At 44.4% G+C, this 15,447-nt stretch overlaps 1 protein-coding gene across 11 annotated transcripts in view; it reads right to left on the bottom strand.

Annotated features, from left to right (window-relative positions):
* Dlgap1 (DLG associated protein 1) overlaps window positions 1–15,447 on the bottom strand; it is an 838,155-nt gene that overhangs the window by 91,914 nt on the left and 730,794 nt on the right. The gene's annotated exons all lie outside the window — the stretch shown is intronic.

Raw genomic sequence — 15,447 nt, 5'->3', positions numbered from 1 at the left:
TACAGTGCGCTTGGTTCCATATACATTTTCTCAGTTATACTTTTGCACATTTTAAACTCATTCACATGTCTCATGGATGTTGCTGACACTTTCCCCAAGAATAAAATGGATCTGAGAATGTCCCTGATTATTTCATGCACAGGTGGGCAAGTCTGCCTTTTACTGTCATGTGTGCTTCAAATTCTGTATTTATGGATATTTTCAGGGGCAGCTAATGAGGAAAAGGCTAACCAAGGAGTTTCATTTCTTGCTAATTTTACAGCTATTTATTTAGTTGTGTGTGTGTGTGTGTGTGTGTTTGTGTGTGCACTGTGCATGTATGCATGCATGTGTGGTTCAAAGGACAATCTGTAGTTGGTTCTCTCTCTCTACAGTGTAGGTAATGGGGTATTGAACTTAGGTCATCAGGATTGGGGTTGTGCCTTTACCCACAGAGCCACCTCGCTGTTCACTTCTTCCTAATTTTGAACCCTATACTCCAGTAATATAAATGGCAGAAGCTGGGGGCTAGAGATGGAGCTCAGCTGGCACACTGCTTGTCTGGCATGTATGAAGCCCTGGGTTCAATCACCAGCACCCCAAAGCCAGGTGTGGTGGTGAACACTTGTAATCCCAGCACTTGGGAGGCAGAGGCAGGGGAATGAAAGAGTTCAAGGTCATCTTCAGGTACATGGCTAGTCCATGGCCAGCCTGGGGTACATGAGATTATGGTGATATTTTATTTGTACTGAAATGTGATTTTATTTGTATGTTAATAAATAAAGTTGCCTGGGGGTCAGAGCTAATAGCAAGTCATAGCAGAGCTGGGCGTTCGTGGCGCACACCTTTAATCCCAGCACTTGGTAGGCAGAGCTAGGTAGATCTCTGTGTGGTCAAGGATACAGCCAGCATTGGAGACACATGCCTTTAATCTCAATACCAACCATAGAAGATCTGGAGGTCTGTATAAACAGGCAGTGGCGAGGCGGTCATGTGGTTGGGTTTACAACCAATGAGAAGGCAGAACAGAAAGTCTATATAAAGACAAACACACAGGAAGTAGGTCTCTCCTGGCTGAAGAGGCTAGCTGCAGCAGGCGGGTAAGGCTCTTAGCTCTGATCTCTTAGCTTTCTTCTTTGCATTGGTTCTGTGTTTCTTATTTAATAAGACGGTTGGTTACATCTACATGAGACCCTGACTCAAAATAATATTTTTATACTTTTGTTGGATATCACTATTAAAGTCTCCTTTTCATCTCTCCTTTAGAAATAGGGTTAGTTTATTGAGTAGAGGTGGCCATACTTTGCTTTTGAGACATTTTCTCATATCTGTGATTTTATTTTACTTTTTTATGATTTATTTATTTTTATTTTATGTCTATGAGTGTTTTGCCTGCATGTATGTTTGTATACCATGTGCATGCCTGGTGTGACCGATGCCAGAAGAGAGCATTGGATCCCTGGAACTAGGATTACAGATGGTTATGTGTTTGACATGTGGGTTCTGGGAACCAAACCCAGGTCCTCTGCAAGAGCAGCCAGTGCTGAGCCATCTCTCCAGACCCTATGATTTTATTCTTTCTGAAATATTTTTTTTTTTGGAGACTAGAGAGATGGCTCAGCAGTAAAGGTGGTTGCAGGCAAGTCTGAAAAATGAATTTGATCTTTGGGATGTCCATGGTGGAAGGAGAGAACCGACTCAGATTAATACATGTACACACACACACACACACACACACACACACACACACACACACACAGAGTTTGGGTTTTTTTTATTAAGTTTTTCTACTGGGCTAGAGATGTGACTCAGTGGTAGAACATTTGTCTTGCATCTGCAATGTCCTGGCTCTGACCTACAGACATAGATAGAGATAGGTTGATTGATAGAGCAAGCACCTACATGCTAAACTAGGTACTCAACATTATCTCATTTTATTTAAGCTTCTTAAGCACCTGGAATAGTGTGGCAAAAGTTAGCCACTGGGCAAGAAAGTGCCCTTGCTTCAACTGCTGACAGTATGCTGTCCAAAATGGACAAGCAGGACACAAAAGAAAGGACTGCTGATCCTTGCCAAGACAAGGTAGGAAGGCTCTTTAGAAAATCCTGCTTCACAAATGAGTCTGTCTGCTAAGCCTGTAGGCCAAAGATGATGCCCCAATGTTGCAGAGGAACTTCAGGTGACTGTCCAGGCACCCAGCTGTTTCTGTCACAACTCACATTTTTTGGAAGTCACTTGTTTGCACTTCCTCCTTACTCAGTTAATATTATTTCCTTCTTGGATCTCTGAAGGAGTTGAAGATTAGATATAGTTTTCCTTGTTAACAAATTCAGATCAGAAACTCACTAATGAGGTGTAAAGTGTATAAGTTTGAAAGATATCAAAAGATAGTTTTGGTAATGCAAATTAGAATACAAGGTGAACAAAAGATACAATCCTTTGGATTCACAAAGATAGGATAGATAATGGGGTATTTTCCTTTGAATTTGTCAAATGCAAATGGACCAGACATTGTTGATGTATTTATTTATACATGTCTGTATATATGGTATATAGTTATTGTACTTATTGTATATAGTTTTTCTTATATTAGTTATAACCTTTTATTACTTTAGACAAAAAAAGGAGGAAATGTGGTGACATATTGTATAGCCCAATAAAGCTTGCCTGGGGATTAGAGGACAGAGCCAGCCACTAAATTAGACATAGAGGTCAGGCAGAGGTGGCACACACTTTTAATCCTAGCACTAGGGAGGCAGAGATCTATCCAGATCTCTGTGAGTTCAAGGCCATACTGGGAACAGAGCCAGGCATGGTGGCACACGCCTTTAATCCCAGCACTTGAGATCTCATGCCTTTGCTACCAAGTATTTGGGAAGCACACATGCCTCTAATCCCAGCACAAGGAAGGAAATAAGATGGTTGGGCACAAAAAGGTATATAAGGCATGAATAAACAGGAAGTCTTGCTCTTGAGGCTGAGGATTTCATAGCAGTAAGAATATGGCTGGCTTGTTCTGTTTCTCTTTCAGCTTTCACCTCAATATCTGGCCCTGGAATTTTTATTAATAAGACTGTTTAGCAATTTGTGTTACAGAATAGTTAAGTGGATTTGATCCCATTTTACAGATGAGGAAGGTCTGGTTTAGCAAATGTTATAGTTTGGACATGGGAGTGTTCCTCTGAGGGGCTCATATATTGAAGCCCTGGTCTGCAGATTTGTAGACCCAGTCACTGGGAGGTGAGTAGATTATGGGGATTTGACCTAATTAGTGTATAAATCCCTCAAGGATTTGGGGGTACAACAGCATTAGTGGGGGTGGTAGAGAGAGGGGGTCGGAGGAAGTGAGTCATAGGATATAATCTGTAAAAAGTCAGTCTTACCCTGGCGCCTCCCTATCACACTCTCTGCTTCCATGAAGTGGATAGCTATTCTCCACTGTGCCCTCCACCAAGATGTCCTGCCCTGCTACACACCTAAAAACAACTGAGACAGCTGGGCATGGACCAAATCCTCTGCAAATGTGTGCCCAAAACAAGTCTTTCCTCTTTGAAGTTGTTTCTCTTAGGTATTTGTTGCAGCGACAAAAGAAAACATAAACAATCAAAGCCCATTAACAGAGTATATCACTTTGGAATACAGCACAGGCTCAGAGAAGCCTCCTGCTCTCTCCTGTGCTTCCTTCCACTCCAGTGTCTCCAAAACATCGTTGACTTCATCTTTGAGGCCATCTATATAATCCACCGAGGCGCACAGAAGGCTCCAGAGGAGGTGAAATTTGTGTATGTTCTCTCTTACAGTTGAAAAAGTGCTGTACTCTACAGTGATGGACCCAGGTTCTTTCTGTCTTCAGCTCAGCGTAACGTGGCGCTAACTAGGGCACCCTTGAAAGTCCGCAACTCGAGAACCTTTCACAGCCCACGGGCAGCTGATTCTGCTCGCCACCCACACATGACTGTGAAAGTGCTTTGGCTCTTTATGAAGCCAAATGAAACCCTAGCAGATGTCTCTCCACCCAAGGCAGCATGGACCCAACTAAACAGATGTCCACAGTGGGGAGAGCATGCAGATCTGTAGACATCTCAGTGGAGTACCCAACACATACGGAGCCAACGATAAATGGCTTCTCCACTTAACTGTAATGGGTGCAATGGAGAGTTTAAGATGTGATTTCTAAGGTCATCCCTAGAAATACATAGTCATACCCAGACCACAGTATTCAGTGACTTGAGCCAGTATCTAAATTATGGCATAGTCCAAAGTTAACAGGAAGGTCATGCTGTAATTTTAGATTGAAAATGTGAAAAGTTTGCTAAATTTGGGAATGAAATCACAGGAGTGGCTTTGACGTCACTGCAAAGTATGATAATTAGGCCACTGTCCCAAAGAACTGTCTTCCCAAGCAACAAATCAGAGTTGGTTGTTAGAAAGTTTTATTTATATAGAAAATTTCCAGCAGACCACTAAACTAGATGCACAGATATTAAAACCTACGCCCTTAAAACACGAAAGGGAGAAGTAAGCCAGTGGGCTGAGGGGCAGACTCCTTCACAGCCCTCTGATTTATACTTGCATTTCCTGCCGTGGGGAAGATGGTGAGGGGCTGGCTACCGAGCTGCGGATGTGCAGACTCTCTTCTGGATGGTGCTCATGTGTTGCCAGTGCTCAAGGCTGCAGACTCGGCACACATTTCATGAGCCTGGGATGATAAAATTCCCAGATTTATGAAGTGCTGCTCCCGGAATAGCTTCAGACACATTGACTTTAGTTTTTATTTGTCAAAGTCCACATTTAAATTTTAAAGTAAGTGTGTGTGTGTGTGTGTGTGTGTGTGTGTGTGTGTGTGTGTGTGTGTGTGCAGGAGTGCCATGGTTCACATATGGAGGTCAGAGGACAACTTGAAGAGTCAGTTCTTTCCCTCTATCATGTAGGTCCCAGGGATTGAACTCACGATATCAGGCTGGGAATAGGCTCCATTACCCATGGAGCCATTTCAGGGGCCTCTATGTTCGTCATTTATGTTTCCATACTTTGAAACATTTATCTGATTTTCCATAACACTGATCATGGGTTCTGTCCTAAGTGTGAGTGGCTAAGCCATATTTCTGCCCCAGGAAAGCAGCTCGACTGGGTGACGATCATGCTGTGATGTTGATGGTCAACTTGACAGGATCCAGAATCCCTGAAGAGACAGGCCTTTGGGTGTGCTTGAGATGGGTGATCTAGATTAGATTCATTGAACGAGAATGCTCATTAAATGTGGCAATACCAATCCATGGGCTGGGGTCCCAGACTGAACATAAGGGAGAAAGTGAGCTGGGCCTTCATCCTTGTCTACATCTTGACTGCTGATGGGATGTGACTGCCTTTCTCAGCCCTTACTGCCTGTCATGACTTCCCAGCATGATGGCCCTTGAACTTATCACTTAAAGCAAACCCTCCTTTCTTTAAGCTTTTTTTCAGCGCGTTTTTTCTTTTCCTTCCTTCCTTCCTTCCTTCCTTCCTTCCTTCCTTCCTTCCTTCCTTCCTTCCTTCCTTCCTTCCTTCCTTCTCTCTCTCTCTCTCTCTCTCTCTCTCTCTCTCTCTCTCTCTCTCTCTCTCTCTCTTTCTTTCATTTGTTTGAGACAGAGTCTCTTTATGTAGCCTTGGTTGACCTGGAACTCACTCTGTACATTAAGCCCTGGTTTGGAGTTCAGAGATCCATCTGCCTCTCTCTGCCTCCCGAGTACCGGGATGAAAGGCGTGCGCCACCATGCCTGGCTTTTTGGTCAGATATTCTGCCACAACATCCAGACAAGTCTCTACAAGAGGCAAGGCACAAAGCTCTTTATTCACAGAGACGGGGCTCTTGCTCTGCCATCCGTCTGTCTGACTCTCTCCCTGTCTCTTACTCTGTAGTTCAGGGCCTCGAGAGCAACCATTGTGCAGCCTAGGCTGACTTTGAACTCAGAACAATCTCCCTGGGTTAGTCTCAGAAGTGCTGGGCTTACAGGTGTGAGCCAACACACCCCAGCTAGCCACAGTTTTGAGGAAAGGTGACAAATGATGGCAAGCTCAGGAACAGTCTGGAAGTACAAACGACTATGTAATAATAACTAGGACTTCGTTGTACCAGCTTGAAAATTCCCTCTCTTAGAAATGGAAGAGCAGGCAGATGGGGCGGGGGGCGACAACTGATTCCGATTTGAACACCTCACATTTAGATGGTGCCTGGCCCCTGGTATGACTGTCCCCTTCTGTACAGAGATGCCACATCTCCAGGCAAGGACATCATGTAAGGAGCTGTCCCATGTAAGGAGTTGCTGCCTTCTGCGTTCTCAAAGCGGAGAGAAGGGGGTGGGGTGGGGTGTTTGGGCCGCCGCCTCCGCCCATGGCTTTGCTCAGAATGAGGCAGTCCATGCTCCGCTACAACATGGCCAGTCCTCTGTTTACTAGATCACTGGACTCTGGGAAGAAGAGCGTGAGGTCAGCAGAGAAGACAGGAAGGGAATAAAGAGCTCCTTAGCTGTGGACTAAGCCTGGTGGCACACACCTTTAATCCCAGCACTGAGGAGGCAGTCAGGTAGATCCCTGTGAGTGTGAGGCTGACCAGGGCTACATAGTGAAACCAAATCCTAAAAAAATAAAATAAAAAAATAGAAAAGAAAAGAAAAGAGAAGAAAAGAAAAGAAAAGAAAAGAAAAGAAAAGAGAGCTCCCTGGGTACTCTCTGTAGCCTTGACCACGGCAGATAGCATGCTATGCCTTTCTTTTTCTTTCTTCTCCTCTTCCCTTTCCCCTGTACCTCTACCCTCTCTTCCCTTCTCTCCACCTCTTTCTCTTTCAACAGTGTCTCAATTATCCCAGCTGACCTTAGACTCAGCATATAGCCAAGGATGACCTTGAACTTCGGGTCCTCCAGTCTCTCATTTTGGGGTCACAGAGGCACACCACCATACCCAGCTGTGTGTCCTATGTCTTTCACTTAGTTTTGACAACTGTCCTGAGAAAGAGAAGGCCTGCTTTATGGGTTACTAGGGTAAAGGGAATAGCAGTCACCAAACACACCCAGTTAGTGGGCGAAAGGCCCAATGCCGAGGGCCTCCATATGGCTGTGACTCAGGAAAAGAGAAACCGAAAAGAACAACAGCTGTGAAATGTTGTCCATGGTCCTGCAGAGTTAACTGTACCTGGTATGGGCAAAGCAAGACTGACTACTGGTAGGTGGACTGTGACCTTGATCCTTCTTTCTCCAGTTTCTGCATCACAGGGCCCCATCATTGATAGTTCAGATAATCCCAGGTTCGGGAAGCTACAACGCTATCTCCATGTCTGTATGTTCTACATTGTGGATTCAATGAACTATGGATTGAATATCTGTCTGTCTGTCTGTCTATCTATCTATCTATCTATTTATTTTATTTTATTTTATTTTATTTTATTTTATTTTTTGGTTTTTTGAGACAGGGTTTCTCTGTGTAGCTTTGCACCTTTTCCTGGAACTCACTTGGTAGCCCAGGCTGGCCTTGAACTCAGAGAGATCCGCCTGGCTCTGCCTCTCGAGTGCTGAGATTAAAGGCGTACGCCACCACTGCCGGGCTATTTTTTTGAGACAGTCTCATTATGTAGATCAAGCTTGCCTTAACCTCACAACCTTCCAGTCTCCGTTTACTGAGTACTGGGATTACACTTGGTTTAGTAAAATTCTTTGTCTTCCTTTAGACCTTTACAATTTCATTGTGCACGAGTATGTGTGTGTTTGAGTATATGCCATGGCAAGTGTGTAGAGCTCAGAGGACAGCTTAGGAATCAGGGCACTTTTCTCCTTCTTTCCTGTGGGCCCTGGGATTGAACTCAGGACTTTAGGCTTTGTGGTGAGTACCTTTACCTAATGGCAATCTTGCCAGCATTGGCCCCATCCCCCACCTCTTTTTTTAATAGTCAGGAGTTTTTGTAGCCCAGGCTAGCTCCAGACTTGCTTTGTAGCTGAGGATGACCTAGAACTCCTGACCCATGTGCCTAGCCTCTAGAGTATTGGGATCACAGATGTGCCCTACTATGTCCATATATATAATATATAATATAATATAATATAATATAATATAATATAATATAATATAATATAATATAATATAATATAATATAATATAATATAATATAATATAATTAATATATATACAGATAAATTATTTGAGTACTGAATATGTACAGGCATTTTTCTTGTCATTCCCTAAACAACATGGTAGAGTATCTATTTATGAAGCCCTTACATTGTGTTGGGTGTCTTAACTCATCTCTAGCTTTGAAGTATATGGTAGTCCCTGGTAGGAAGTAAGGTATATGGAAATACTGCCCCATTTCATTTCTGAGACTTGAGTATCTGGGAATTTTTGTATCCATGTGGGCCCTGGACTAGGACTCCTGGGTTTACTGACAGGTAACTGTATTTGAAGAATTCTCAACGTAACACTTCCAGAGACACTAATATTCATTTATTTGTGTTTTTATTATTTAGTTATTTTAGCTTTGGGAATTAAACCCAGAATATTAAGTAAGCATTCTGCCCCTGAGCTACACTCTCTGCCTCTGAGATTACTATCTTGTAGGAAAATGTTATCAAGAGGATAATGACATGTTTCTGCAAAAATCCCACGTGCATTTGGTGAGGTGTTCCAGCTTGCAGGCCGCCCTGCAAGGAGGTCGGAGCTGCTGTGCAGAGACGAACTTCTGGCATATTGTTTCCAGTTTCTACAGCGTTCTGTCTCACGGCTGTTCACCTCTCACTCTGTAGAAGGACGGAGCAGAGGAATGCCTTCCTGGGAGGCAGCTCCACCCCGGCCCTGTCAGCTTTCTGCCTTGAAGGTCTGAAGAGATGTGTTGATTTCTGGTCACATGAGTGACGAAATTTCCCCCTCAACTTTCCACTCCAAGTCAGTACTCAGTCATCTGTCTAGTAACGGGTTTGCCACAGTCTACCATGCCACACTGGCTCCCCTTAAAAAGTAGACACAATGGCCAGAGCAAAACTCACAATGCAGAAATGATCTATGATCATCTATTTATGATCAAAAATACAATATTTGATAATGTATTGACTGATGGATGTCAATACTGGGAATTGAACCCAAGGCCTCACGAGTGCTAGGCAGACTCAACCATGGAGTTATACCCTCCATCCTTTAAAAACAACAACAACATGTTTTTATTTTTCAAGGCTGGCATTGAACTTGCAGTACTCTTTGCCTCAGCCTCCCCAGTAGCTAAGATGATAGGCCTATGCTTCCAGCTGAGGCCTTTTAAAATGTTACTTTTATATGGGGAATTCTGGATTTAACGCATGTCATCATAGCTCAGTGACAGGCACATTCTGTGACTGCAGCTCTTCTCCTTACCAGTTACGGCAGACAGGGAACCGAGAGTGTTGTTCATTTAGAATATGGAAGTGGGGGCTGGGAAGATGGCTCAGTGGCTTAGGGCACTTGTTGCTTTTGCGGAGGACCCAGGTTCAATACCCAGCACCTACGTGGTGGCTCAAAATCATCTGTAACTCCAGTTCCAGAGGAGTCAGTGCCCTCTTTTGTCCTTCACGGGCACCGGGCACACATGTGGTGCACGTCTGGACATGCCAGCCAAACACTCATACACATAAAATAAATTTAAAAATCTAAAAATAAATAAATAATAAATAAATAAAAATTAAAAAAAAAAAAGAAGAAAGAAAATGGAAGTGAAGGCTAGGCTAGGCCAAGCTTTAAGTCTTGTTTATTTTGAGACAGGCCAGGCTGGCCTCAACTTCATTCTGTAGCTGAGGATAAATCTCTTGCTTCCACGTGCTGAGTGCTGGCATTTCAGGAGCGCATCACCATGCCCAGTTTATACAGTACCGAGGATGGAACCCAGAACTTGGTGCATGCAAGGCAAGCAGTCTACCAGCTGAGCCACACCCCTGGATTTTAATGATCTTAGCTTTTAAACATGGCTTGTTTATTTATCTTGGAGTGCGGAGGCTTAACAATGGGAGCTTGTATATGCTAGCCTCTGCCTCGCTAAACCTATTTTTACCATCCATCCATCTACCCATCCATCCACCCACCCATCCATCCATCCATCCATCCATCCATCCATCCATCCATCCATCCATCCATCCAAGACACAGTTACTCTGTGTAGCTTTGGCTGTTCTGGAATTCCACTCTATAACCAGGCTGGCCTCGAACTCAGAGGTTTGCTTGCCTCTGCCTTCTAAGTAGAGGGACTGAATGCAAGCACAATCATGCCAGGCTCTTTTACTTGGTTTGTTTGTTGTTTGTTTTTCTAGGCAGGATTTCTAGGTGTAACAGCTCTGGCTGTCCTGGAACTCACTCTGTACACCAGGCTGGTCTTGAACTTATAGAGATCCACCTGCCTCTGCCTCCCGAGGGCTGGGATTAAAGGTGTGAGCCACCACCACCTGGCACTGCTATTCTTTAAAAACAACAACAAAAGGCATTTACTTATTGTGCGCGAGTGTGCGCGTGTGTATGTGCGTGTGCACATGTGTCATGGTGTGGAAGTGCAGGTCAGAGGACACCTTTGGGGAGAGGGTTCTCTCCTACCATGTAGGTCCGGGAGATTGAACTCGGGTCATCGGGTTTGGAGGCAAGTGTCTTTTACTCACTGAGTCCTTTTGCTGGCCTTGCTTTTACTATTCAGATATCTTTCCTTTTGGTGGTCAAGAATTCATTAACGTGCAGAAAACAGCACCCTGAACATGACAGTCCAAAGTCCCCTGTTCTGGTGGGGATTGTATACATTTGTCATCATTGGGAACAAAAAGATATTTACTGTTTTCAAAATTATTATTATTATTATTATTATTAATTTATTATTTTTTTTTCAAGACAAGGTTTCTCTGTGCAGCTTTGCACCTTTCCTGGAACTCACTCTGTAGCCCAGGCTGGCCTCGAACTCACAGAGATCCACCTGGCTCTGCCTCCTGAGTGCTGGAATTAAAGGCGTGCGCCACCACCGCCCGGCTTTGTTGTTGCTTCTTGAGACAGAGTCTCATTACGTAGACCAGGCTGGACTCAAACTCACAAAGATCCACCGGCCTCTGCCTGCCTTCTGGGTACTGGAATTACCACTATGCGCTACCACACCCAGCAGCAGTAAGAAATTTAATTTTAGATATCTGAATAGGAGGAAGTGGGAAGAAGGGAAAAGAGAAGATTTGAGAATATTCCTGGGCCCAGGGGAGGTCATGGTTAGTGGATCTAAGTTGTTCATTTGCAGAGGCTTAGGTGGAGGCTCTCGAGGCCTCACCCTGACTGCATGAATGAGCACCCAACTCCAGCACCCCCGTGGGAGTTATGATCAAAGTTGAGGGAGAGCTTGGACTATGTTGTCAAGTGATTTTCTTGAGCAGTTCATTTAAAGTCATGGGACTTTCCCTAAGTGGACTTCTCTTTATCTGGGCTTGAAAAGAATTTTCTGTCATTTTGGTGTTTGGAATTATCACCCATAAAGGCATCAACAAATCACCCTTGAGGAATCTTATCACAGAACATACCTAGTTATCAGCAGTAGCCTGCACCAGCCTGACAAGATGGCTGCCTCACCTTGTCCCTCCAGGCTGCCAGCTCCCAAAATACCCTAATTTGATTGAAACATGAGGTACCACACCAGTACCACAATGGCTGGGAAAGACCCCTGGGCTGGGGCTGGAGTTCCCCTCCCTGAGAAGATAAAGCTACCTAGAGGCTGTCAGGGCGGTTCCGACTCTGGCTGCTTCAGCTCTGACCTGTGTGCCATGCTCCTTGATAAGGCTCATCATCTCTTCCTACTGTGAGAGTGTACCTGTCTGCTCAGCTTTCAGGAGAGAAAATCCCTCCCAAGAGGGATGCTTGTGAGATCCTAATCTGGGATTCTTGCCACGGAAGTTTTTTGCTTTCCACATCACTGCTCCAGTTTGATCTCAGGTGTTGATTCTGGACTTTTCTCTCTTATCCCGATTTTCTTTAGTTTGGAACCTAGCCATTTTCTTTTCTTTTCATTTTAAAATTAAAACACACAGCACACACGTGGAGTCAGAGGAGCTCGTTGGTGTCAATTTTCTTCTTCCTCCAGGGGTCAGGGCATTTGGACTCAGTGTCAGGCTTGGCATGACTTTATGTTCTGAGCATCCATTTCTCTCCCTGTCTCCCTCTCCTCTCCCTGTGCTGAGATCGAACCCAGGGCCTTGTATATGCTAAGCAAGTACTCCACGGTTCCAAACTCCCCATCCTGAGTTTGGAACTATCAGTCTACAATTAAAGGCAAGAGTTAATTAATCAATGTTAATGATAAAATAGTATAGTCAAAAAATTATATTTCCCCTGTTCAAATGTTTTTCTTCCTTGAAAAACAAAGCACTAATATGTGTTTCTGTTTAAGTACATATTTAAATCTTCCAAAGAACATTGCACTTTAAAGTTTGCTATTAATACGACACATTTCCCCTTTGGGCTTACATGAAGCTACACAATGCTGAAGGAGACACAATGTTGTAGAAAATGAAAAGCAGTACACCATATGATGAAATTCTTGGTAGGAAAAAGCAAAAGAACCTCTGTAGACCTTTCTCTGATGACGTCCAAAGTCGTCTCTTTTTTCTTTTGGTGATGAGAATTGGACCCAAGGCCCGATACACTCTAGGCAAGTCATCTACCTATAAGTTACACACCCAGCTCCTCCCAAATGTTTTTTTCCTTAAAAAGCAAAGAAAATGAGGACCTACCTAGAATTTTAACGCTACTTTCAGAGTTCTAGGACAATTCAGAAGAGTCATTGTTAAAGAAAAGGAAAGCAGTTTCCTTTTTGACAATAGGCCTCTTCCGTGGACATAGACATATTCCTGGACATGGGGGAAGATCTAGGAAGCCGCCTTGGATACATAACACAGTTGGAAAACAGTAAGGGCGATAATTAACTCGACAATTGATGTTTCGCTGCCCAACAAGAGATTGTAATCTGACATACATTCCACCGAGCATGCTCAGAAGAGCCTCACAGTCTAGATGCACTGAGAATGCATGCATTGAACACACTCCCCCACCCCAACGAACACCCCCCCCCAAATTGCGTCTGAACACACACATTTGAACACGACTACAACACAGCATGCTTCTGAGCCTGCAAGCTTCGACAGCTCTCAGCCAGCAAGATGTTCAAGCACAGTAGAAGCCTGCCCTCTAGTGGCCGACACCTCTGAGAACGTCCTGTGACCCCAGGGACTCGGGGAGGGAGACAACCGCTGCCAGATGTGCTCTGGACAGCTTCCGCTTGCTGTTCTCACCACCCCCCCCCCCCCCATCTTCAACTTTCTCTGGAGACTATAACTCAGTTTGGGGAGCTGAGAAAGGGTGTGCCATCCATTAGTAACCTCTAGTAGAATAAGGTTTTTAAAGTTATCTAAAGTTCTTGGGTTTCTGACTTTATAGTTAAAAAAAAAAAGTTTCCGTATCTTTTTGTTATGAGTGGAATATTCTGCTTGGGCCAAACAGGCCACGTAAAGACCAGGTTCCAAATTCTTTCATAAATGTTACAATGGCTTAAGGTGATGAATCCTTATCTGTTACTATGCAGAAAGTTAACTGAATCTCTAGGTCCTAATTGCCATTGTCTTCTCTATTATTATTATCTTTAATGTGTGTCTCTCTATGTGGTGTTTAGGTGGGGACACCTCTGTGTGTGTGTGTGTGTGTGTGTGTGTGTGTGTGTGTGTGTGTGTGTGTAAGGGACCAGAGCAGGTCATCGATGTCTTTCTCTATTGCTCTCTGTCTTATCGCCTTGGGACAGGGTCTCTGACTGAAAAGGGAGCTCACAATTCTGGCTAGGGTGGCTGGCCATTGAGCGCTCTGATCTGCTACCCCCACCCAGTGTTGGGGTTACACGCATGCGAAGCTATGCCCAGCTTTTTGTATGTTGGTGCCCGGGTTCAGGTTCAGGTCTTCATGGTTACAGAGCAAACACTCATATCCTGAGCCATCTCCCAGCTCCAATTCTTCTACTTGCATAGGCATAGAACAGACTGGAGAGGCTTTCTATAAACTCCGTCTTTGATGTGGTCTTGCAGAGGCCTGAAAGCTTTAGGGTGATTAATTTTGCTCATTTCTCTCTCTTCTCTAGAGCATATCACCTGAACCCTTTTCCTGATCTTTTGTTTTAATGGTGAGTGCGTGAGTGAGTGAGTGAGTGAGTGAGTGCGTGCGTGCGTGCGTGCGTGCGTGCGTGCGTGCGTGCGTGCGTGCGTGCGTGTGTGTGTGTGTGTGTGTGTGTGTGTGTCTAGGACCTGGCACACACTAAGCATGCACCCTGCCACTGAGCTACACCCCAGTCCTCCATGTGTTTTCTTTAGTAGATCAGCATTCTTTATGCTTTCAAGGTCAAAGCACAACCTTCAGATTTGGTTTTGGAGTCTGTGGTGGTACTAAACCCACAAAGGGGACTGAGCTTTCTACCCTGGATTTCTTGGCCTCGTGAATGAGTTCCTAAGCTCCTTTCTCATCTCCTTTCAGACTCCAGCCTTCTGAATTCCTCGGTTCAAGTCTTGTCTCTTCCCTTTAAGCCTTTCCTCACCTCTATGAATTGGCCGTTAGCTACATCTCCCCGCAAGCTGCAAAACGCATGTGAAATCCATCACTCCCTTTCAGCAGCCTCCCCAGGAAGGATAAAGACAGCTCCAGGGCATGACTGGCACACTCCCAACACACAGGAACACACCCCTGAACAAACTGGAGACTCACAAAAAGAAAATGTCACATTCTGTATGTTTGAACTATACAGACCCTAAGAGGGCGAAAGCATCATTAAAAACAAAACAAAAACAAAAAACCCCCACAAACCCATTAGTCACCATCATGTCAGATAACGAGAGACATTTTGTTTTGTTGTTTTTATAGGGCCTTGCTATCACAGCTCAGGCTGACCAGGAACTAGCCATGTAGCCCAGGCTAGCCTCAAACTCATGACTCTCCCACCTCAGCCTTCTGAGAGCTGGGGTTACAGGAAAGTGATGAGATATTTGTTGCAGTCCCGGGCATTCCTTAGCAAAATGTGCTGCTGTATCATTGATTTCGTATTTTCTTTTCTTTCTTTCTTATCTTTTAATTGTTTTGTTTTGGTGCCAGGGAAGGGGCCCAGGGCCTTGTATAACAGAGGGAAATCACTACTCATTAACTAGACAACACAAAGTTGGCCCCACGGCATCTTTGGTTTTGTTTATTTTTTTGAGATAGAGTCTCATGTAGCCTATACTGTTTCCAAACGTTCTATGGATTCTTCTTTTCTCCATTCCCACGTGCTAGGATTACAGGCATGCACCACCATGCTGGGCCTTTCTCCACAGCATCTTGTGGTAGACCGTGCGCCCAAGAACTTGCTCTTAGACAGACAAGTGCACTTACTAGCATGGGAGCTGAATGATTCTTCATGCTCCCATGTGTCCCAGGGAAACAGGTCCACTGCGCAGGCA

This window comes from Peromyscus maniculatus, chromosome 13 (assembly GCF_049852395.1).
Source record: "Peromyscus maniculatus bairdii isolate BWxNUB_F1_BW_parent chromosome 13, HU_Pman_BW_mat_3.1, whole genome shotgun sequence".
NCBI classification, from domain to species: Eukaryota; Metazoa; Chordata; class Mammalia; order Rodentia; family Cricetidae; genus Peromyscus; species Peromyscus maniculatus.
This window is presented reverse-complemented; position numbering and strand designations above follow the sequence as displayed.